The sequence below is a fragment of the Anastrepha obliqua genome, chromosome 3, assembly GCF_027943255.1.
Source record: "Anastrepha obliqua isolate idAnaObli1 chromosome 3, idAnaObli1_1.0, whole genome shotgun sequence".
In the NCBI taxonomy this organism is placed as follows: Eukaryota; Metazoa; Arthropoda; class Insecta; order Diptera; family Tephritidae; genus Anastrepha; species Anastrepha obliqua.
The window spans coordinates 71,770,500-71,794,731 of NC_072894.1; the positions used below are offsets into that span (position 1 = coordinate 71,770,500).

The 24,232-nt window shown below is 38.0% G+C and overlaps 1 protein-coding gene across 1 annotated transcript in view; it reads left to right on the forward strand.

The window, feature by feature from the left end:
- LOC129242671 (uncharacterized) overlaps window positions 1-24,232 on the forward strand; it is a 158,860-nt gene that overhangs the window by 70,889 nt on the left and 63,739 nt on the right. The gene's annotated exons all lie outside the window — the stretch shown is intronic.

Here is a 24,232-nt window from a genome sequence, read left to right on the forward strand (position 1 = left end):
ATACTTCTGCATTCGCATGAACCAATTTGAGAAGCACTTTTAACACTAGAAGTGAATATCTCTAAAACGAGATGTTTAAAGGATTCAATAGATTCTTGAGGCTTTGGAAAACCGATACGTCAGAGCTCGCATTGTCTTGGTGAAGTATGACTCGCTTTTGGCGGTTGGTTTACCTTAATTCTTCGAAAATTTCTGGCAAATAAATGGTTGCGCACCACTCAGAGTTGACTATTTTAAGGTTTTCTAGTGATAAAGTTACAACATGACCAGATTTTCTAAAAAACGAGCGAGCATTTGACTTTAGGGTCTTCTGCTGCGATTAAATTTCGTTAAATTAAACTCGTTTTGGAGCACCCAAACTGCCGACTGCTGTTTAGTTTTCCGCTAATATGCCTAGATCCAAGATTCGGCCGCCGTAGCCGAATGGGTTGGTGCGCGACTACCATTCGGAATTCACAGAGAGGTCGTTGGTTCGAATCTCGGTGAAAACATCAAAATTAAGAAAAACATTTTTCTAATAGCGGTCGCCCTTGGCAGGCAATGGCAAACCTCCGAGTGTATTTCTGCCATGAAAAAGCTTCTCATAAAAATATCTGTCGTTCTGACTCGGCTTGAAACTGTAGGTCCCTTCATTTGTGAAACAACATCAAGACCCACACCACAAATAGGAGGAGGAGCTCGGCCAAATACCCGAAAAGGGTGTACGCGCCTATTATATATATAATCGACACGAATCCTTTTTTGAGCAATTGTCAAATTATGCGGTATCCAACGAGAACAAATTTTCTTGACACAATATTCATAATATCATCATGTAAATGTATCCACGCCCTGCGTACTAATACCCAAAGATGTCTTTATCTCGCGATATGTCACATGACGATCTGTAAACACGCATTTAAATGCTCATATATTGCAAATAGGCAACATTTTTAAATGGCCGTGGCACATGGCTCCGCGTGAAGCAGTTTTTTGAAACAAGTAAATGAAGACTTTTTAAAGTCAGATAAATTACGTACAGAGTGACGTAGTGCTGTAAATGGGAATATTTTCGGGCGTGGCATCGCCCATTTTTCAAATTTTACTTGCGCTGTGTTTCTTTTCTTGGATTCAGAATTTGAAACAATTTTTAGTAGTTTTACTTCGGTTACAAGAGAGGCAGGTTCCGTTATGCGAACAAAATAATACAAAATTCTTGGGCAGAAGTGCGGGGAATAAGAAAACCCTCTGCGCAAAATTTGTCAAGATATCTCTGGGGAAAAGGTCTAATAGAGTATCAAGAGCTTTGGTTGGGATAGAATGCAACGCTCCTGTGACAAGCATGGATGCTGCCCTATGTACTTTTTCCATTTTGTTCTTGCATACCATATTTTCCAATGTTGGCCACCAAACAATGACCCCGTAAAAGAGGATACACCTCACAACCGCAGTACACAGGCAGTGTACTGTGTACAGTTTCAACCCCCATATTTTACCTATAACCGGTTTGCATGCATAAAGTGCAGTGACTGCTTTTCTTAGTCTGTGTCTTTGCCAAGTAAATGGGCTTCTCGTTTAACTTGTATATTTTCTTATCAATTAAATATCGAAAATAGAATTTATTTCACATAATATTTTTATAAAAAAAATATATAAATAACTTTATTCTAAATAATTTATTGAAAGTATTGAACAAAATATTTCATAAGTAATTATGAAAGAAAAAAAGATTAGTTTATTTGATAGAAATTCGAGAAACCTTATCGATGTCATGTTAAGAATTTCTAATTTATCAAGTTGAGAAACTCTAAATTTAAAAAAAGTGAGATGCTGCCGTTTAGAGAGAGAATTTACATAGGAGATTTCAGAAAGATATTACATAACAAAATATTAATATTAAATAAAAATATACACACACATACCTAATACCAATAAATAAGTACATTTTTTCGTGGGATACTCATTGTACAATTGTACGCGCAGTGTGATTACTTTGAGAATTTGAAGAAAAGATAACGTTTCAGTTTCAAATCGAAACATTTAAACATTTGTATGATGAAAACTGTGACTACACTGATAAAGCAGGTTTGGTTGGTTGGTTTGTTAAAGTGGTGATCCATCAAGAATAGAACTACCGCTTCCATACCATTTTGTTGCCACATCCTCAACCAATTTGTTTAACGGTTATTTACAGCATGACTATATCCAGTCTGTGCAGTTTAGGAATCTTATTAGGTTGTTGTCACCTATGTTCGAGACTCTCGAACAGCGGTTTGCCCAGGGTTAACATTCTGTCCTTCCATAGAGTAAGGCATTCACAGAGGAAATGAAAAATCGTTTCCTTTTTCTCCGGTTGTTTGCAACAGTGGCAGCATGTGTTGTAAGGGATGCCCATATTGGCTGCTTGTTTCCCGATAGACCTAAAGCCCCGTGAGTCTCCAGGCCTCCCGCCGTTTCATGTTTGTCAATGTTGATGATTGTTTGAGGTTGCAGGTGGGCCATAACGTTTTGCTATTGTTGCATGTTGTTACGTTAATCCGCGATTCGGAGGTACATTTGAGTATTGTATTCTTGAAAGATATTGCGCTTAAAAGAGAAGTCTGCGATTAGTAGCCTACAATCTTCCCCAATTGTCAGTACTTTCGCCTGGGAGACACTGTAAGAATTCGGAGGACGTACAGATTTAATAGGCTGGAAATAATAGGCTGGCATCATCATAAGTTTTTTTGAGAAGTGTATCTTCCAAACAGGGGAGTACGTTGAAAAAAACATTTTTTAGGTGTTTAGCCGAGCTTCTTTTCCCATTTGTGGCGTGCGTTTTAATGTTGTTCCACAATTGGTGGGATCTACATTTTAAAGCCGACTCCGAACGGCAGATATTTCTTTATGAGGCATTTTTTCAGGGCAGAAATAAACTCGGAGGTTTGTCATTGCATGCAGAAGGGCGACCGCTATTAGAAAAAAACGTTTTCTTAATTTTGGTGTTTCACCGAGATTCGAACCTACGTTCTCTCAGTGGTTTCCAAATGGTAGTCAAGCACAACCCATTCGGCTACGGCGGTCATAGGTTGAGTCTTATACGTGGGCTTACTTTTCCATCAGATTATTGCAATTTTATTCTCAATTGTTACCCTTTATCCAAGATAGGTTGGTATTGCGCTAAATCGGTCACCTCTAAAATAACATTAATTGAAAAAGAAAAAAATAAGTAAACCCGCTTTTGATTTCCACAATTGATGAACTCATCATTCACTTATCACCACTTTATTTAGATCTAACGCAAATATTATTGAGAATAAAAACCACTTCTATATTTTGGGTTCTAAGTTTGCAAAATTCTTCACCTTATCGGAAGATCTGAATTAATTTTTATTGTTAGTTAGACAGCTGCAGTGTGCAAACATAAAAGCAATGGAGACCAAAAATAGTCAAAATGAAGATTTCTTAAAGTTATACATTTTTTCTGGTAAAAAATTATTCAAAAATAAAATTGGGCGCCTACTTTTGTGCCACCTTGTAGTAAAGCTAAATTTTTGCCAGTCTCTTCAACGCTATAACCTATGCCTTACACTATCTATTTTTTTTATTCAAAAAATTATGAGCCAGCTTAAATGTGCGCGAATATAAATAGCTCGGTCTGGACCGAATTTATCACTTTCTTTCTTGCTTTTTAGTACTTTTTTATACGTCAAGCCCAAATATGCTCAATTCGAGTTGCGCTGTTTTTGTTGTTTACGATCCGCTAGCAGGTCCACCCGCCTACCTCGACATCCTATTTAAGCAGTTTATAGGGCAAAACATTTAGAGCGTTGCTTATTGAAGCTTTTTTTCATATAGTTTTTATTACCATATTTCATGTTCGTAAATATTGCAAAATACTTTTTGATAATATCCTACTTTTTGCCGTTAAGTTTATGGACAACCTTCGCTGCCACGTAGTTCAATTAAAATTCATTCGCCCGTACTGTTTTTACTTTGGCGTATTTGCTTATGGCGCTAGCGCAGGCTCTTAATTCAATTACGTCCAATAGTTTTTATGTACGCTCGTATGCGCAAAGTTTTTATATAATGCAAACATACCTATATATGTATTTAAGAATGGATATAAGTATGTGGCATATAATAAGAACGTTGACCTTAATTAAAAGTTTCATTATAGCAAAAAGGCTAATTTTCACTAAAAATGCCATTCAAAGATGAAGGATAAAGTTGAATGACTTTCAGTTTCACTTTCACTTTCGCTTTCCCATACACATTCACATCCACTTCAATGAAAATGTTGTCGTGGAAATTGTGTACATGTAAATAGTAAATATTTCCTTGGAATAAGTTAAAGTATGAAAACGAGCGAACAGCAAAAAAATAAATTACCAGGTATCGAATATGGACTGACGAATCGTCAACGACTTGATAGACACTAGTAGACCCAGCAAAATATGCTCGCTATACTTTCTTTACTCTATTTAATATTTACGTGTCCTTGACGGTAGGCCACCGTCACCGAACAATTACAATTAAGATGAAGATAGCAAATGCAGGTGGGCAATCGCCACCTCAATGAGTTTAAATTGTATAAATTTAAATTCCATTTATATAAAAAGCCATTTCTTTTGTACCTATGCGTAAAGCTGATGATATCACATCGCAAAATATTATATAGTTGTTGGAATATTTCCCATAAAAGATATTACGCATGAAAAATTTGTGTACTGAATATTTTTTGTTGTTTCGTTCTACTTGTAAATATAAAATTCCTTCCTTGCTGCTAGGTGGCTCTTATAGAAAATGATTATGATTTTGATACAAAATTTTGAGTGAAAGAAAAACAACTCGTTTTTTGAGTTCTTCTTCCCCTGAAATACAGTAAACATAATGTTATAGAATGTGCTTGCAAGCACAAATAAAATGAAAGGTTTGCCGCAAACTTCTTTTCACTTTTTATGAAGTTAATTATTATTTTTTTTTCATACGGAAAGAAACCAAAATAGACTGCCATACGACGAACGAAATGTAATGTAGAGAGGGCTATAGATACCTTTTACGTATCTATCTACAACGTACCGCTACGGTCGTGATTGACTCCAACTCATACTAAATTCTGTTTACGAAAGACAATCGCTATTGCTCGTACTATAGTAAGCTTGATAAATTTTTGATCTCTATGTTTTCTTATTGAGGTCATAAATATTTATTTACAGAGCATACATAATTAAATATATTTCATTTTTCAACCTTGAAAAGCTTAAATAGTACCATTAATATTTTATGAATACGCTGACAAATAACTGTGCTTGTATGAAATTTTACAGCACGCTTCAATATGCAAAAGTGTGTAGATAGCAAATGAAGCGTGTTTACAATTAAAATGAATAAAAATGAAATCAAAATTGACAGTGAAATGAAATTAATTCGGAACGGTAAATAACGAATAATGAAAGACTCTAAAAATATACTCTCTAAATCTGGACTGAGTGCTGAAAAGCAGTATGAGATACCCGGAAAATTATTTTGTTGAAAATAAGTCTTGATTCTGGTGATTCATTTGCAGTACAGTTTATTACTCCGCTTTATTCACATTTAACAAATGTGAAGTGCAAAATTTCGTGACTTCTTTCAGTTTCGTTACGTAGTGTAATTATTTTCAATCTATGATTATTCTATTGAAATTACCAAATGCTTAAATTATTTCTAGAAAAGGATTTCATTCATATATGTATCTGCCTTCACTGACTCTCCAGTAGAGCATCCTGTCAATCCCATTTACGGAGGCCTTGCTGGCAAGTTCTGACTCTATTTCACGAATCAAAAATGTTGATCATAATTAGGGCCTGAAACTTTTCTAGATTATCCATGCAACATTGACCGTTTGTGGGCAAAAAGTAAGGTGAATTTGGTTGTAAAATGAAAAATCTTTATTTACTATTTATATTCTTGTAAATCAATTTCATCCCCTTCAAAACAATCGCCTCTCGATGAAATATACTTATGCCAACGATTTTTCCAATCCCCGAAACATGCCAAATAGTCCATTTCCGGTATAGCCATCAGCACCTTCTTCGATTCAGCTTTTATCTCCTCAATCGACTCGAAACGCGTTCCCCGGAGTGGTCTCTTGAGTTTTGGGAATAGCCAGAAGTCACACGGAGCCAAATCAGGCGAATACGGTGGTTGCGGAACGATATGCGTGGAATTTTTGGCGAAATGGTCACGAAGAACGAGTGCAGGGTGAGACGGTGCATTGTCGTGATGTAAAAACCAAGAGTTGTTGGCCCATAACTCTGGTCTTTTTAGACGAATTGCTTCACGTAAACGACGCATAACGCTCAAATAATATTCCTTATTAACAGTATGGCCAGGTGGAAGGAATTCATAGTGCACCACACCACGAAAATCGAAAAAACTGTCATCATGACCTTTATTTTTGAACGACTTTGACGTGCTCTTTTCGGTCTGGCCTCGCCTTTAGCACGATATTCGCTTGATTGGTCGGTTGTTTCAGGGTAGTAAGCATAAATCCAAGTCTGATCTCCCGTAATGATGCATTTGAGCTTGTCCTGATAGTCTGAAAGCATTGTTCTACACACATCAACGCGACGACTTTTTTCCAAGAAATTGAGAGTTTTCGATACCAAACGAGATTTGACTTTTCGTAGGCCCAAATGGTTTTCACAGATCCTTCTGATATTCCGATCATATCAGTAAGGTCTTTAACAGTCAACCGACGATTTTTGAGCACTAAGTCCTTCACTTTATTGAATCAACACGTTCTCGACCCTCTTTGAAGTCTTTGTATCACTTATAAACATTTTTCTGGGACATGGTCGAATCACCAAATGCCGAAATTTCATTCCGCAAACAAAATTTGATGGCACTTCTCTGCTCAATCAAATCAGACATTGTAAAAATCGAAAAATGCACTCTTGGTCGTTTGGTAAACACAAGCGTAAATATATTACTGATAATGACATTCCCATGAAAGTTGGCCCAGATGTTATTAACAGTGCTGCCGACTCATGAAAAAAATAACTAGAGGGAAATTTTAATCCCGCGAAGTTAGACAAATAAATTCTCCTTACTTTTTGCCCACATCATTAAATCACAGTTCGAAGGCGGCTAATTTGAAGCATCAACAAGGCACGATTACTACCTTCGTCTTTTTGTATTATTTTCACATATTTTTTACTTTGATTTAAATAAAAGTAAATTTCCAAACTAAATTTATGGCATTTTTAATTGCTTACACTTCGAGTGCCGGACCCTGTACCACATACAAGTTCATTTGTATGTGTAAACTTTATTTAAATATCTACAGCTACACGATTTCACCAGAAGTTTTTGATATTTTGGATGCAATTTTGCGTAAAGATTATTTCCGTATATTTAGTACAAATACACAAAATTCCTACTTTTACTATTTTCCTGTTGTAAATATGTACATTGCTTTTTATAAGCACAAAGATGCGAAGGTGGACTCGTTACGTTAACTCAAATTTATATGGTTCAATGTTTAAAATTTACGGTTGGAGAAATATTGCAAATGGATGAAAATTTGTAGCTATTGAGAGGGAAACTGTTTACACTTTAATGCCTTACATTTTTCACTTCTTGACTTTTCGTATAAATTAAATGTTGCTGCTTCTCATCGCTCACAAAATAATTCTGTAGTTGTTAGCCTAATTGACCACATGCGTGTATGTAGGAGGAAGGGATATGGGTGGAGATCTAATATATCTGAGTTGTTGCTGCTAATAACGGGTGATGATAAAAAACGTTGACCTTTTTTAAGCATTGGAAAAAGAATTTGTTTTGTTTGTTGTGTTTCCCCACAAAAATTTTAAAAATAAAGTATTTGCTAGTGATAAAGCATTAAGAAAAAGTGCCTGTAATGTATAATTTAAAAAAGTCCCAATTAGCTGTACATTCGAGCCTGGTAGGGATGCCTACGAATGACTGCTGAACAACATTTCTATCTCTTTCAAGTACATGCATTGACTTTTTCTATTACCATTAATTCCAAATTTCGAAAGAAATCCTCTATTTGACGGTATTGGGCCACGTTTGTGTGATTTCGTCCTTTTGGTAGACAATTAACTTTTTGCATGACGGGACGAGGCTATGACAGGCCAGAAAACATAATAGTCATTAGAGTGGTAATTTTTAAGGAAAGATATAAAACCTTTGCCCAGATATTCTTTCTGATATATTTCGTTACTCACTGCAAGTCCACTTGGCTTAAACCAATGCCTTGAAATTCCTTATGCACAAATTTCGATGTTTCAATTAGTTCAAACTTGAACTTGAACTTGAACTTCACATTTGATCTATATTTGAAAATGTTTTTTGTATAAAAACGCTAATTCCCAGTGACCTAAACTTTTCTGTGAGAAAAATAACTTTCTCCATCCAAAACGAATGATCTTTTTGTTTTTGATTTTGAATCACCCATCGGTATTGTAACTTTATCTTAGATATTTACTGGACAATGTATTATCGTAACCTAACTTTCTGGACTTTATTCTTAGTTTTTTTAATAACCAACATTGCGAAAACTGTAAATAAACTCACTGTGCCAACACTTTTCTTGACTTACTTTCCTATTTACTTACTTTGGGCTAAAATGTCGGAAATAACATTTATATGAACAAAGTTTAATACTATTTTTTTATATATTAACACTTTGGCAGATGGTCGTGCTGCATAAGAGTTTCTACTAATGCAATTTCGTTAGAGCTTTTGCATAAGAAATAATTGGCTTAAGCTAACCATATCGGGTGGAGCCAAAATAATTCGACATATAGCGAGAAATAGGGCAGCGTATTTTAAGAGCAGTAGGGTGCAGATCAAAATTTGTGCTTTTGGAAATAAATACTTTCTATGTATAGTAGGAGACTCTTAGGTAAGAAGGAGGCTCACTACAGGCTCGAGTCTGCCCAGAGGCTATAGTCAGGCACGTGGTTTCACTTGTTTTGGTCAACGTAGAGAACTTCTAATTATCTCAAAATCTTAGGCGATTCTCCTGCCTACAGACCGAAGAAGCTCCCGATTTTATCAATTATGGATTATTAATTATAATTAATTATAATTAAAATAATTATTTTCAATTTCTAAGGTCGAGTCTTAGTAAGTGTACATCTCACTGAGACCTTTTCCAAATTGTTCTTATAAGATAAAGAGTTTGATTTATGCAGAGTTGGAACAGAGTACAGTAGGGAGACTTGCTGTATACGCTTGTCTTCAATCTGACCTAGGCTATGTAATTATAGATGTCTCTAATGCATCATACTAAGCTTCCCAAATATTTGGCTTTGCTGATGACCTGGTCATCCTCGCGAGCAATATAAACGTTCTAACAAAAGCAGTAAAATTCTTTGGATTAAAAATCAATGAAAGCAAAACGAAATACCTCGCAAGACTTAACACGTTGAGAATAGCGCCAGACCTTTTAATTGGTGATTATAAATTTGAAGGCGTCAATCAAATTAAATATCTAGGACTGCTTCTCAGTAGAACGGATGGTACAACGATTGCTATCCAAGAACGTGTGCGGGCTGCAAATGGAGCATATTTTGCTTACGTTATTCTGTTGCTTCCAAATACTGAGAATAATACTAGGTCGAGTACGAGCAGAAAACGGTCTTTATAGCATCAGAAATAATAACGAGCTAGAGGAATTCATACAAGGTGAAAATGTCGGGCGGTTTATTAAATCTCAGCGCACTGATGGCTAAGACACGTTTGCTAGATGAAAGTATGCCTCGTAAAGTTTTGGATGAATGCATGTTTGGTGAAAATCAAAAAGGACAACCACGGAAAATATGGTTATGGAAAAATTGTGGAGGAAGCAGGAAGGTTCACAGCGAGCTGTAGTGATATGCATGATGATGATGAAGGTGGAGTCTTGAGTATTGCAGCATCATTTGAAATCCTATGTGTATATTCTGGCTCCACCTTAAGAGTAGAAAAGGTTCACAAAGGCCTTACTAGGTATGCCATTCACTCCCTTCGTTGGAATTGTAGTATGCCTGATCATAAAAGTAGGTGCCTTCTGTTGACATTGCCGACATTAGAAATGCGTAGAAAAATATCATCGGTTAGGTTTATTAGGGATATGGCCATGAGCCATATTAATTGCCACTTCTTGCTTGAGCTAATTTTTTTCAATTGTCTTGTTCCCGATTTTAGCTTCTGCGACATGTTTTATGTACCTTATCACAAGACTAATTTCATGATTAGTTACCCACTTACGAATTGTCTGAAGCAAACTGACCAAGTTTGTAAAATTTTATTTAGATGTATTTTCAAATTCTCGTGAGAGTTTGAAGTCTATACGATAGGTTTATATTTTCATATTTGCAGTACAATTTTTTATTATTTTTTACTTTTTAGTAATCTACTCTAATGGATGAAACTTATTATTTATTTTATGATGACTGGTTCTAAAAGCTACAATTATACATTTCTGCGAGAGGCGTTGGACATTCTTTTTATTATTTTCGTTATGAAAGCCAATTAAGAATTAATTAACTCGTTTTGCTCGCTGCGTAATTAATAATATTAAACGGAGAATATTGAGCAGGATTTATTTTCGACACAATTGAAGCAGCACACACACACGCTAACTTAACTTTTCATGACTTTGATTCTATTTTTACACCGATCTGTTTTTGGGTCTGCATATTTTCTGCCAACAACAAAATTTAAGTAATTCATTGGGGTATATTTTGTAATTGGTATTGTTGCGTCTGATACGCAGGCTTTTGCATGCCCATCAATTTTAATTCATTATAATATTTTATATGACCTTATCATTGTTTAAGTCGAGGAAGGGTAAAATCGTCTTGGTCTACGGAGATTAATTTTAACAAAATTGAGCTTAAATAAAGGCATCATTCGATATGGCAATCAATTACAGACGTTCATTCATCTCTGCTTGTTATCTATAAAAGGTATAGGATTGCGATTTATGTACTTCTGCAGTTTGTCTCATAAATCTTGTTATATGAAAATATTTGACAAGGAAAAATGCTTGAAAAGGATTTTAATATATTTATTTATTTTTACGACGAAACAAACCTTTTCTATTTTTCCACCAATTGTGAAAATAACACATAAAATTATTTACTTAAAGTGATTTAGAAAAAACGCTATATAAAAAGATTTTATATTCAACACTGTTTCAAAATTCGTTGCACAAGTGGCAAATAGATGAAGCAACTGGTACACACATACATTGGTAAAGCTAGAAAAGAGCCAAAAAATTGCAATTGTTTGGAAGCACCTAATGAGTATTGGTAAGACCACGTTAAAACTGGTAAATATTTCTTGCTTCAAAACTTTATTTGCGATTCTCGTTCTCTATCAACCTCTTTTGGGTTATAGTTCTTCTCAATGCTGTTGTTGACTCCAGACTAAAAACCAACAATTGCCAGGTGTGTGAACACAAAGGGTAACACCGAAAGAGAATTCGCAATGTCGAAGTCTCTCTGTATGAACGTGGTCTAATCAAACTCTCTTGAAATGGAGTTGGTTGCATAGAAAATAGTGAGTTGTAGCAGTTTTATGTGTTATAGCAGAGCCTTGCTACTATTTGGAGTACGTAGGTTCGAATCTCCGTGAAATGAAGAAAAAGTTGTTTCTGCCGTTCGGAGTCGGCTTGAAACTGTAGCTCCCTCCATTTATGGAACAACATCAAGCCGCACACCATAACTAGGAGGAGGAGCTCGGCCAAACACCCAAAAAAAAGGGTGTATGCGCCAATTATATTATATATATAAACACTGATACGATATTATAATTTACCCATAAATATTATTTACGAAATTATTCTACTCTATTTAAAGAGATGATTCGGGCTCCGTTGAAGACCTGTGGCTTACTTCTGTAAAGATGGGTCTCAGGCTGATTCAGCGAGCACTGTAAAGTCGCGAGATCCTTCTGGGCATGGGTAGGACTGAGGCACTTGGGTAAACTTCTTAGGCTAGGAATCCCACAGCTCTCAAATTTTATGGGTAGCCTTACCGGTCATTGGCCGTGAGGTGTCCATACGGTAAGACTTGAGATTGCTTCAAGTCCTTTCCGCAGAAGCTATCAGAAGGATGAGGTGCGGAGACCTTATTCTCAGCTGCCCTGCTCTTGTCTGGCTAAATTTCAGATATCCGTGTTTTCTTGTTTGTTATATCTGCGGATATAACAGATTTAAGTATTGCATAACTGGTGAATTTCATCAGTAGCTTGCAGCAGTTAATATAAATGAAATTAACCACCGTTGGTCGTCATCCTCCAATCCAAAGCCCTTTCTTCCTTTTTTACCCCAGGTTTGATTATTTTCCTTCTGTTTTTTTTTTCTCCCGTATGTCATCACAAAAACACCCAAAAAGGGAGTACGCGCCAATTATATATATTAGGGTGGTCCAAAAATGCATGGGAAAAAATTTATATTAAAATTTTTATGCTGCCGCCCCTCATAATGGTAAAGAATGAAAAATAAAAAGACCCGTATTTTTTTTTTTTTAATCAGACCATATTTAATGGTGCCGCCGGGGCTTTGAAATATCCCATGTATTTTGCATGGGAAAAAATACTTTTTCGTAGATTTCATGTAAAAACCTGGAAAATGAATATATTTTAACCGGATACCTCAGTTTCTCTTCATAATTGGTCAGGGAATAACAACCAATTATCAAATAATTAATTTTTTTGTATTAACTATTTTTTATAGAACCCCAAAAAGCCCCCATAAAACGAAAATCTAAGAAAAAATCGAAAAACAATATTTTATATTACTTCTATAAAAAATAGTTAATACAAAAAAAATTAATTATTTCATAATTGGTTGTTATTCCCTGACCAATTATGAAGAGAAACTGAGTTATCCGGTTAAAATATATTCATTTTCCAGGTTTTTACATGAAATCTACGAAAAAGTATTTTTTTCCCATGCAAAATACATGGGATATTTCAAAGCCCCGGCGGCACCATTAAATATGGTCTGATTAAAAAAAAAAAAATACGGGTCTTTTTATTTTTCATTCTTTACCATTATGGGGGGCGGCAGCATACACATTTTTTTTGGACCACCCTAATATATATATATATATATATTATATATATTAGGGCGGGTCGATTTAAAAATCGCTCATTGCTCTGTGAAAATCGTATTCTAGGGATCAAAATAAGAAACTTTACCGAAGGAACCATACCTCTAAAACGAATTCTGATGTCCCCCAATTTGGGTCAAAATATCATCATTTTTGGCCTTTACATGAGAAAAGAAACTAAAAAGTTCGACCCAAATTGGGGGACATCAGAATTCGTTTTAGAGGTATGGTTCCTTCGGCAAAGTTTCTTACTTTGATCCATAGAATATGATTTTCACGGAGCAATGGGCGATTTTTTTGCCTCCCCACAAAAGACACTAAAAGTTCCACCCAAATTGGGGGACATCAGAATTCGTTTTAGAGGTATGGTTCCTTCGGCAAAGTTTCTTATTTTGATCCCTAGAATATGATTTTCACAGAGCAATGGGCGATATTTTTGCCTCCCCATAAATCAACCCGGCCTAATAAATATATATATATATATATATACATATGTCATCACAATGGGCGAATGTTGATTATCTGCCCATGGCCAATTGGGTCCTTCGCGTGGGCCGCCATTATACCTATTCTACAAAATTCAAGAGGCGAACGGAACTTGTAAAAAACTGCGCGAAAAAACATATGACTATGAAAAATATAGTTTTTTTTTACCAGCCGTTATGCACCTATTTTAAATATTTGCGTGCGTTTTTTGTATATAAGTACTATAAAGTTGTACTTATAAATGTGTTTAAATTTAATCAAAATTATGAGGAAAAAACATTCAACTGAATTCAAAAACTTAGTAATCTGTAAAATCAAAAGTAGTTATCGCATAAAGGCATTGATGTAAAGTTTTTTTATTCAAATGCTATAGGCAAGTTTCATTTCAAACAAATTTAAAAAGTCTGGTGTCAGCAAAATATTACATTGTCGGGGACTTCACGACGTATCACCCTTAAAGAAAGTTCGAGGATTGTAAGATAATTGAAAAAATTAGGCCGACAAATCAACAGTCAGCTTCTTTATGCCCCTAACTTAACAACACGCAGTCGAATTGTGCTGTCAAAAACCCATTAATTTCCAAGAAAAATCATATAAGCAGAAATGGAGTACCACCCTATTATCTGAGTGCGCCTACGACAAAATAGGCAGTTCGATCCTCGCTATTGTCAAGGTACTGTAAAGTATAGAAGTTAACACGCTGCAGTCGCATTTACAGCGACGCTCCCACGGCTGCGCGCTACACGTGCCGCAGTGTCAGCATATTTTTATTTCACGATTACCTGCAATAGTACATTCCAACGATCAGTTGCAACACACGCGTTGCATAAGTGACCAAGCCGGCATGCGGCAATCCGACACTCCTGCCAAGGCCATGGCGAATAGCATACGCATTAGAATGAAGGTGTCAGCACTAATCATTTCACACGATTGTGAAATGATACTCATATTGTACCTGTGGGAAGTCAAGGCTAACGTTGGTCTCAGACGTATCGGACAACAACTGCATCGTCGCTGTTGTAATGATAGGTGTAAAGGAAGCGGCGGTCACCTCAAGCGGACAGTCGAGTTCGGGACGGGCTACACTTCAATACTAATTTCCTATACTTAATTCCTTATTATATCATAAGCTAGTGAATTGATAATTTGATTAAATTGTAACGTATAAAAAAACAAGTGTTTCCTTACTGGGCAGCTGGCCCATTATTTTTTTAAGTGTATCGGACAGGAAGTCCGTTTCTGGCGCCCGAGCAGGGACCCAGTGGTGAACAGTGTGAAAAAGAATAAAACGTGATTAATTTTTAAATTTAAATTTAAAAAAAAAAAAAAAAAAAAAAAAAAAAAAAAAAAAAAAAAAAAAAAAGCTATCAATTATAGTAGTATCAAAAGCATACTGAAAATTCAGAAAATTACAAACGTGAAGTGAAAATTACAAATTCAGAAAATTACAAACGTGAAGTGAAAATTACAAATTCAGAAAATTACAAACGTGAAGTGAAAATTACAAATTCAGAAAATTACAAACGTGAAGTGAAAATTACAAATTCAGAAAATTACATTAGTGAAGAACCACGGAACATATGCTCTTAGCAGCTTAAGCAAAGAACCTGGAACATATGCTCTTAGCAGCCTTGTAAGCTTATAAAAACTTGTCTATTTTTTTCCTCCTCTTTTCCCACTCAGGTATGGAGTCCTTACAAACCACAGTAACAAACCTGACGGGAGCCGTCAATGCGCTCCTCGAACAAGTTGGGAGTATGGAGAGGCGGATCTCTTCCCTAGATTCTTTAAGATCCCGGCTCACTCTCTTGGAATCTGGAAGAAGTGAGAGTGATGTTCGCGAACCAGAGGTGGAACCCCGAGCTCCGGCTACGGAGGCTGATCTAAGGGATATTTCTAGACTTCCAGACTCCGTAAAAGAACTGCAGGCATTCGACGGGAATCCTGTCCAATACGTCTCGTGGGTGCACTCTGTCGAGAGCATTCTTAACGATTTTAAAGTTGTAAGAAATAAGCCAATTTATCGGGCCATACTTCAACATATTCGACAGAAAGTACGCGGGGCAGCCGATGCTGCCCTAATATCGTACAACATATTTGATACGAATTGGATTGCTATCAAGGAGTGCTTATCACTCCATTACGCGGATAAACGCGACATCCGCACTTTGGAGTATCAACTCCACCAATTATCTCAGAAGGATTCACGGCTGGATGAATTTTATGCAGCCGTGAATCACCAATTCTCGTTAATTATTAATAAAATAAAAACTGAATCGTACTCTGAGGAAACAACGAAAGTTCTAATCGACACATATAGGAACCGTGCCCTGGACGTATTTATACGTGGACTGAATGGAGAGCTTGCCAAAATGCTCCTCATTCAGCGTCCTAAAACTCTTCCAGAGGCATATTCGGCATGCCTTGAAATCCAAAACACGAATTTCAGGAACTTTACAATTCACAGTGCACGTTCAAATAATCACATTGTTGCACCAGTGAATACGATTCCTAGCCGGTTGCATGGTTTTAAGGCCGACAGAACACCTCCTATTCCACCGAGGACACCTAGGCGTCCTCAGGATCGCCGAACACACTTCGACAAATATGATCGCCAGGTTATCCCAAAGAGGGATCAACCATCCACTTCACAGGCACCGGTTGAAAAGATGGACGTAGACCAATCCGTGCAAAGCAAACGAGTTAATTATATAACTAGACCAAATCCATTCAAACGCAGTGCTAGATCCGATAACTTTCCCCGAAAGCAACAGAGGCTCTACCATGTTACGACGGATGCTGTGGAGGACGAAGATGATGACTGCGCTGCCGTCGAAGAAGAGGATTTTCTGTCCAGCGGCCATCTAGCGTACCATACTTAAAGTACAAACTTCCAGACGGCCGCGTCCTAGACTTTCTAATTGACACTGGGGCGAATAAAAACTTTATTAAACCAACGATAGCTAAGCATGAAAAAGCAGTCCATAAAACCTTTAGTGTAAGATCAGCAGGGGGCTGTGTAGATATAAAGGGGAAGGTATTATTAAAATTTTTCAGTGACATTGGCCTTACTGCCGATGTGACATTTTTTGTCCTGCCTGGGATGCAGACGTTTGACGGAATTATTGGGGACGATACGCTCAAGGACATTGGTGCGGTTGTCGATAGGAAGAAGAACCTTCTAATGGTTGATAAGTATAAAATACCTCTGCACGCTCGGGTATCCAGTGAGGTTAATTACGCAATTTCCAAAAACCTTGCACCGGAAACTGAAGAAAGAGTGAAGGAAATTATCAAAAAATTTAGCGAACTATTCTTACCTATAAATGGTAATGAATTGATAGATACCAGCGTCCGCGCAGAGATAAGGACATCGACAACCGACCCAATCTATAGTAAAAGCTATCCTTATCCTTCGTCTATGAGGGAGGAAGTGGATAGACAGGTAAATGAACTTCTCGAAGAAGGAGTTATCCGACCATCAAAAAGTCCCTATAACTCTCCAATTTGGGTGGTCCCGAAAAAGCCCAAGCCCGATGGGGAAAAACAATATCGCATGGTAATAGACTATAAAAGGTTGAATGCAGTCACTATCGCTGATACCTACCCTATTCCGGATATAAATGCAACACTTTGTAGTCTGGGCCAATCCAAGTATTTCACAACCATTGACTTAACGTCCGGTTTCCATCAGATACCCATGAAGGACTCTGATATTCCCAAGACTGCTTTCTCCACCATGAATGGTAAATACGAATTCCTGCGACTTCCATTTGGGTTAAAAAATGCCCCTGGAATTTTCCAACGAATGATCGACGATGTGCTCAAACAGTACATTGGCAAAATTTGCTATGTGTACATCGACGATATAATTGTATTCGGGAAAGACACCGATGATCACCTACAAAATGTGGAGAAAGTATTTTCAAGATTGCTTGAAGCCAACTTAAAGGTCAACTTGGAGAAGACGTGTTTCCTCGAAACTGAGGTTGAGTTCCTCGGCTATGTTATTACACCCGAAGGTGTGCGCCCTGACCCAAAAAAGGTTGAAACAATGAATTCAATCTTGCCTCCGGAAAATCTAAAGGACCTTAAAAGCTTTCTCGGTATGACGTCTTACTACCGCAAATTTATTCGGGACTACGCAAAGATAGCAAAGCCTCTGACGAACCTTACGCGCGGGGAAAATGCACAAATCAGTGCAAATGCATCGAGAAAGGTAAAAATAAAACTTGATTGTGAAGCCTTACAGGCCTTTGCAGATTTAAAGGGACTACTGACATCAGCTGATGTCCTCGCTTTCCCTGATTTTGAAAAACCCTTCAATTTGACAACTGACGCTTCGAATTACGCAATCGGGGCAGTTCTGTCACAAGGGGATATAGGGAAGGACAAACCAATCGCGTATATATCCCGTTCACTTAACAAGGCCGAGGAAAATTATGCCACGAACGAAAAGGAAATGCTTGCGATAGTGTGGGCACTTGATAATTTGAGGTCTTATTTGTACGGCGCAAAAAAAATAAAGATATACACAGACCATCAACCGCTGACCTTTTCTATGAGCAATCGCAATTACAACGCGAAACTTAAGCGGTGGAAAGCCCGGATAGAGGAGTACAATTGCGAGTTGATTTATAAGCCAGGAAGGACGAATGTGGTCGCTGATGCACTCTCCCGTCTTAAGACGGAAGTGAACGCACTCACAGACTCAATCGTCGCTCAAGCGCCATGTACCGTAGCTGGCGCACCATCCGATACAGATACTGCATCGGAAGCTACAATGCATTCCGCCGAACAAGATAGTTCAGACCTCATACCACACGTTGAGGTCCCAATAAACGTATTTAGAAACCAAATAATCTTCAGGCGGGGGGCGAGTTGCGAGTGCACAGAGGAGCCTCATAAAGGATACAGAAGATACTTTGTTTCTATGCCACTGTTGAATGTGGAAGCTCTGTTACCTGCCCTCAGGAAATACCTCAACCCAAATGTCATAAATGGCATTAAAATTCCAGAGGATGATCTTCGTTACTTGCAAGCTGCATACGTTGATAATTTTAGTAGGTACAAAATAAGGATCACACAGCGCATGGTAGAGGACGTAACGATAGCAGACAGGGTTTTCAATATAATAGAACAGCAGCACAAGCGCGCGCATCGGAACGCTCGTGAGAATAGGGAACAAATCCTTGAAAAATTTTATTTCCCAGCTATGTCTAAACAGATTAGGGAATATGTTCGTCAGTGTGACACATGTAAGTTGAACAAGTACGATAGGCATCCTTCAAAACCATATATACAGCCAACTCCTATCCCGAATTATCCCTGTGAAATCCTTCATATTGACATCTTTGAAATAGAAAAGCAAAAGTACTTGAGTTGTATCGACAAGTTTACTAAATTTGCTAAACTTTTTCCGATCCAAAACAAATCTTCCATCCATTTGCGAATGAAACTAACCGTTGCATTACATTACTTTACAGTGCCACGGGCTCTGGTGATGGACAACGAGCGCGGCTTCTTAACCCCGCTTGTGCTAAACTACATCAGGTCTCTAGGAATAGAAATATACCAAACGCCGACGCAGCGAAGTGAAGCCAACGGTCAGGTGGAGAGATTACACTCTACTTTGATTGAAATATATCGCTGCCTCCGCGTTGAGCTCCCTAGACTAACACCTGATGAGCGCGTTGCTATAACTGTAGACAGATATAATAATACAGTACATTCAGTGATAAAACGAAAGCCCGCTGATGTTTTTCTCAACAGGACTGCTAGGATAAATTATCAAGGATTGGCAAATTTTAGGGAACGAACTAATGAGGACATAAAGGCTCTTTTACTGCACGAGCAAGAAAGCAGGAATGCAAGAACTAATAAAACTCGCTCGCCCCCTCGCAATTTTGACAGCGGTGATGAATTGTTCATCGCCAACAAGCAAATAAAAAGCAAACAAAAGCCGCTTTACAAGAAAGAGGCTATAGCCGAAAACAGAAATGTTACTATTGTCACAGAAAGTGGAAAAAAGTTCCACAAAACAGACATAAAAAATGTCTAACAAGTAAAGATATTGTTTAAAGAATATGAAATTAGCATTGGTCAAGAGGCAAAAAAACTTATGCATAGCTCCCTAAGCCCCAGTGGTCTGGGTACAAATTAAATTTTGTATTCGATCTGTCGCATTGGTTCAACTCCAGTTTTCTCGGCGGTCGAGGCGATATCAATCGAAGTGGTTCAATTCCTCCTTGGGACTATTGGCTTTAATTGTCGTGAAGCTACTCGTGCCATGAGTAGGCCATTTGCAATTATAAACGCTTATGGCTAAAAGGGATTAACACGGGCCTTCCTTCAGCTGGGTTTACGCCTAGGTCGCAATGCAAATAACGAAATAATGAAATAAAAGGTTAAATACCAAACCAAAAAATAAGAGAAAGTCTAATTCTCAACAGCACAAGCAAAATTCGCTTGTATAGAAGCATAAACCTTTAAGGGTTCAATGAGCCAAAATAAAATGGCAAAATTCTAGCCTCATTAAAAAAAAAAAAAAAAAAAAAAAAGGGGAAAGAAACAAAATAACTTACTAATATTTTCTAACAAAATCAATTATAACTAAAAAACTAACTGTCAGTTTATAACTAAAAAACTAACTGTCAGTAAATTCCACTGTTCACATCACTTCTGGGTCCTCACCGATTTCCGATAACCCTTACCCTCCCGGACTCCACTCACTAGTAATAGTATTAGAAATTTAAGCTCTAATTACTAAGTTGAATTGTCATTGAATGGAAAACATATTTTTGAATTTAATAACTGTATAACTCCAGTAAATTTCAAGTAACTATAAGTAAATTCAATATCAATCACATTTTGTTTAAGCGATATGTACATTTAAATTTCTCCTTGTCGTAATTCAAAAAAAAAACATGTAAAATTTATTCAAGGAAAATATTAGTGTCGTAGGATATGCTCAATATATAAAACAGAAAACTGTGTACGATATCCTATTTAAGCTATTTTGGAAAAAAGATTAGAATTAAGATGACACTCTGTAATTCAATTTGTAGAATCTGCCTCTGTGCAACCGCACAAGCATATGTCGTATTCAACGTAGATTCACCTATTCTAACTGTCCGTGATGGATACGGCTGGCTAATCAATGGACACTTCAAACTGGTCCATATCATCGACTTAATGCGCTACGAGAAAATTGTAAATCGGTTACAATACCAAACTGCCAGCATGGAAGGGACCAATTCAATCACAGAAGTCCTTAACTATCAGTTACAAAAAGTTCGAAATCAACTGGAAGACCTGAAGGGACCTGCAACCAAAAGACCGAAGCATTCAATTAACTGGATTGGGTCAGCTTGGAAGTGGATTGCTGGCTCACCTGATGCTTTAGACTGGGATGAAGTCCTGCGAAGCCAAAACGAATTAATAGTCAACAATAACCAACAGTATAAGGTAAACTCTGAAATTTTCAAAAAAACTGAAGAGTTATTACAGGTTGTGAATGGTATTACAACGACTACGAATGACATCCTGGGACGTACCCGCCAGGCTGAGCTTTCACAGGAGATTCAGCACAAATTGATGATTCTCAAGGATGACGTCAGTGAACTCGTACGGGCATGTCAAATGGCCAAAGCAGGCGTAGTGAACAGCAACCTTTTGAACAAGGAGGAAATAAATAGTCTAATAAGCGAAATTGAGGTCCTTCCGTACAGTAACGTCGTTGAAGCCATCGAATACAGCGAACCATCAATCTACTCAAATGGCACACTTCTCCTTTACGTGCTGTCAATGCCGAAGGTGGATCAAACGGGGTTTAATCACTTAATCACACGATCTGTTTTGAAGGATGGCCATCGAGTTGACCTGAAGTACAGGACGATACTGATGAATAAGCAACTGACATACGGCATAAAAAATAGCTGTCTCCACCTAGCCACAGCCATGGTATGCAAACAGGAAGCCCTAGATTTGTTGGCCGAAGAGGAATGCCTACCACGTCTCCTAAAGGGTGGACAAACCAGTTGCCGCTACGAGATCGGTATGGATACTACTATAGAGGTGCTCAAGGAGGACACTATATTCCTAAATAACTTCAACGGCAGTATATGGTCAGGTGGAATACCCAAACATCTATCTGGCTCTTATATCCTGCAGATGGAAAACGAGACTATTACGATAAACAACCAATCCTACTGGAGTACGAGCAGCTCAGGCGTGCAAGTGCTTCCACCCGTGCTGTCCACCATAACGAATAGAAGCCTGGCGCTGAATCTCAATCTCGTCCATGAAATGACCTCCGGAAACATACGACTGTTGGGTCAGTTGAAAGATAAGACTAACTGGTTTGCAATGTCTGAAGCCCTAGGCCTTGTTTTGTTGATGGTGTTCGTTTTGCTGATTTGGAGGAAGCTAACAGGAGGAGCAAAATTTCCCGAGGTTAAATTGTCTATACTGCATCGGAATCCTCGTCATTCAAATGAGAAGGACGCCCCTGCAAATAAGGATCTGCGGGACGCAGACTTTTAGAGGGGGAAGAGTTAACACGCTGCAGTCGCATTTACAGCGACGCTCCCACGGCTGCGCGCTACACGTGCCGCAGTGTCAGCATATTTTTATTTCACGATTACCTGCAATAGTACATTCCAACGATCAGTTGCAACACACGCGTTGCATAAGTGACCAAGCCGGCATGCGGCAATCCGACACTCCTGCCAAGGCCATGGCGAATAGCATACGCATTAGAATGAAGGTGTCAGCACTAATCATTTCACACGATTGTGAAATGATACTCATATTGTACCTGTGGGAAGTCAAGGCTAACGTTGGTCTCAGACGTATCGGACAACAACTGCATCGTCGCTGTTGTAATGATAGGTGTAAAGGAAGCGGCGGTCACCTCAAGCGGACAGTCGAGTTCGGGACGGGCTACACTTCAATACTAATTTCCTATACTTAATTCCTTATTATATCATAAGCTAGTGAATTGATAATTTGATTAAATTGTAACGTATAAAAAAACAAGTGTTTCCTTACTGGGCAGCTGGCCCATTATTTTTTTAAGTGTATCGGACAGGAAGTCCGTTTCTTAGATAATGGAATATAATTGTATGGGGTCGCTTCTCCGGGCATGAATTTCTTCATAGAAATAATAGCATAATTTACAGATTTATGTATATTTCCAGAATATGTGGAGCATCCCTACTAAGAATGGACCATGCCCTTTCTTGGTTAATCCAACATGGCAACGAACCTGGCAGGGGACTGAGCTGATAAGGTGCATACATCAGCTTCTATGGAAAATATGGTCGGATGAAAGCATGCATGTCTATTGAAATTTAAGTGTGGGCTGGCCAATGCACAAAAAAGTGATACTGCAATGTGTGCCAATTATCGCGCGAGCCGCAGAACTTAATCGCTTAGGCACAATTTTTTATATGAGCATACAATTGTTGGCGCATGCCAATGATATTGCCATCATTGGTCTTAACAACCACGTTGTTAGTTTTGTCTTTTCCAAACTGTATAAAGAAGCAAAGCGAATGGGTCTGGTGGTGAACGAGAGCAAAACGAATTAACATATCTCACGCCATCGAACAGGCGGCACTCTCGCGTATCGACACCCACGTCACTGCTGGCAGTTATGATTTCGAGGTTGCAAGAGACTTCGTTTTTCTAGTAACCGGCATTAACGCCGATAATAATGTCAGCCTTAAAATTCAACGGAGAATCTCTTTTGCTACTTTGGACTAAGTAGGCAAGTGAGTAGTAAAGTCCTCTCTAGACGAACAAAACTAATACTTTATAAAGCTCGCATATGCCCGTCCTATCGCAGGATGATGACAACATCTTATGAGGCATCCCTTGGTGTGTTAGAGAGAAAGATTTTGCTGAAGATTTTTGGACCTTTGCACATTGGTAACGGCGAGTATTGCAGGCGATGGAGCAATGAGCTTTACGACGACATAGGCATAGTGCAGCGAATAAAGATCCAGCAGCTTCCTTGACTTGGACATGTTGTCCGAATGGATACAAACACTCCGGCACTGAAAGCATTCGATGTGGTACCAACCTGTGGTTCCAACCTCAACGTTGGAAAGATCAGGTGGAGAAGGACTTGGCTTCACTTTGTGTGTGTTCAGTTGCTTAAGAGCTATCGCGCCAATCGACAGAGCGATCAACATCATCACCAATGCCAGGCAGATGCGAAATAATAATTCAAACAATACTTCATTAAATATTCATTCTTGTACTCTAGTTAAATAAGTTTGGTCACACGATTTTTTTACTCTTTGAGAGTGTAGTATTCAAGACTCTGCATGAGCTTGCATCAGAACAGCTTGAGAAATGTCACGGTAGTGAGAGCTTAATAGTTATAATAAACCAGACTAAGCTACAGCCGCCACCGAAGCCCAATGGATTGGTGCGCGACTATCTTTCGGAAGTGTGGCCGCTCCTCGGCAGGCAATGGCAAACCATCGACTGTATTTCTGCGCTAAAAAAGTTTCTCATACAAAAAACCATCTGCCATTCGGAGGCGGCATTAAATTGTAACTCCGCCCATTAGTGGGAGAACATCGATTCGCACATCACAAATAAGAGAAGTAGTTGGACCAAAAACCTAACAAAGGGTGTGAATGCCATATATGGATGTA